This window comes from Barbus barbus, assembly GCF_936440315.1.
Source record: "Barbus barbus genome assembly, chromosome: 7".
Lineage (NCBI taxonomy): Eukaryota > Metazoa > Chordata > Actinopteri > Cypriniformes > Cyprinidae > Barbus > Barbus barbus.
In genome coordinates, this window is record NC_136735.1 from 22935145 (window position 1) to 22935815 (window position 671).

A 671-nucleotide genomic window follows, 5' to 3' on the forward strand; every position below is an offset into this window, starting at 1 on the left:
TATATATATATATATATATATATATATATATATATATATATATACATATAAAAATGTAATAAAGTGACTCTGCCTTAGAAAAAACATTCAGCATAAATCCAAAATGCCTTTACACAAAAATCATGGTCCCTTTCTACTTTACAAATGCTTCCATTAATGCTCCATTCACTTATTCAGGCAGACCCAGAACAAAAGAAAAATGTTGTCAAATCTGTACATTAAGAAATAAAAAACAAAAATAGTACATAAACAGAACTGGAGAGGACATGTCTTGTCTCCACTCTCACAGTCATGTACTTTACCTTTCCTTTTATTTTCCTTTCCCCCCGTATAAGTCATTACCATTAAATGAAATATTGTTAGCTCACAGTTATGACTACAGGTAGCCTTTAGCTTATTAATAGGCTGATTAGTGAAATTACCCAAATAATATGTATTGAAAGGCTAGCCTGAAAAAACACAAAAAACTAAAAAATATTTAAAATAAAAAAAAAAGCCACCTTTCAATCTGCACATTTTACACCAACAGCAACTGGAAGGTAATCTAATAGGAAACGCCAAAGAAACATTGCAGAGCAGAAATTCTATCAGCACTAAATATACCTAACTGATTTGTTTCCCTACAAAGTTTGTAATTGTTACCACTTGATAAATGACAAACCAGAGGGCTT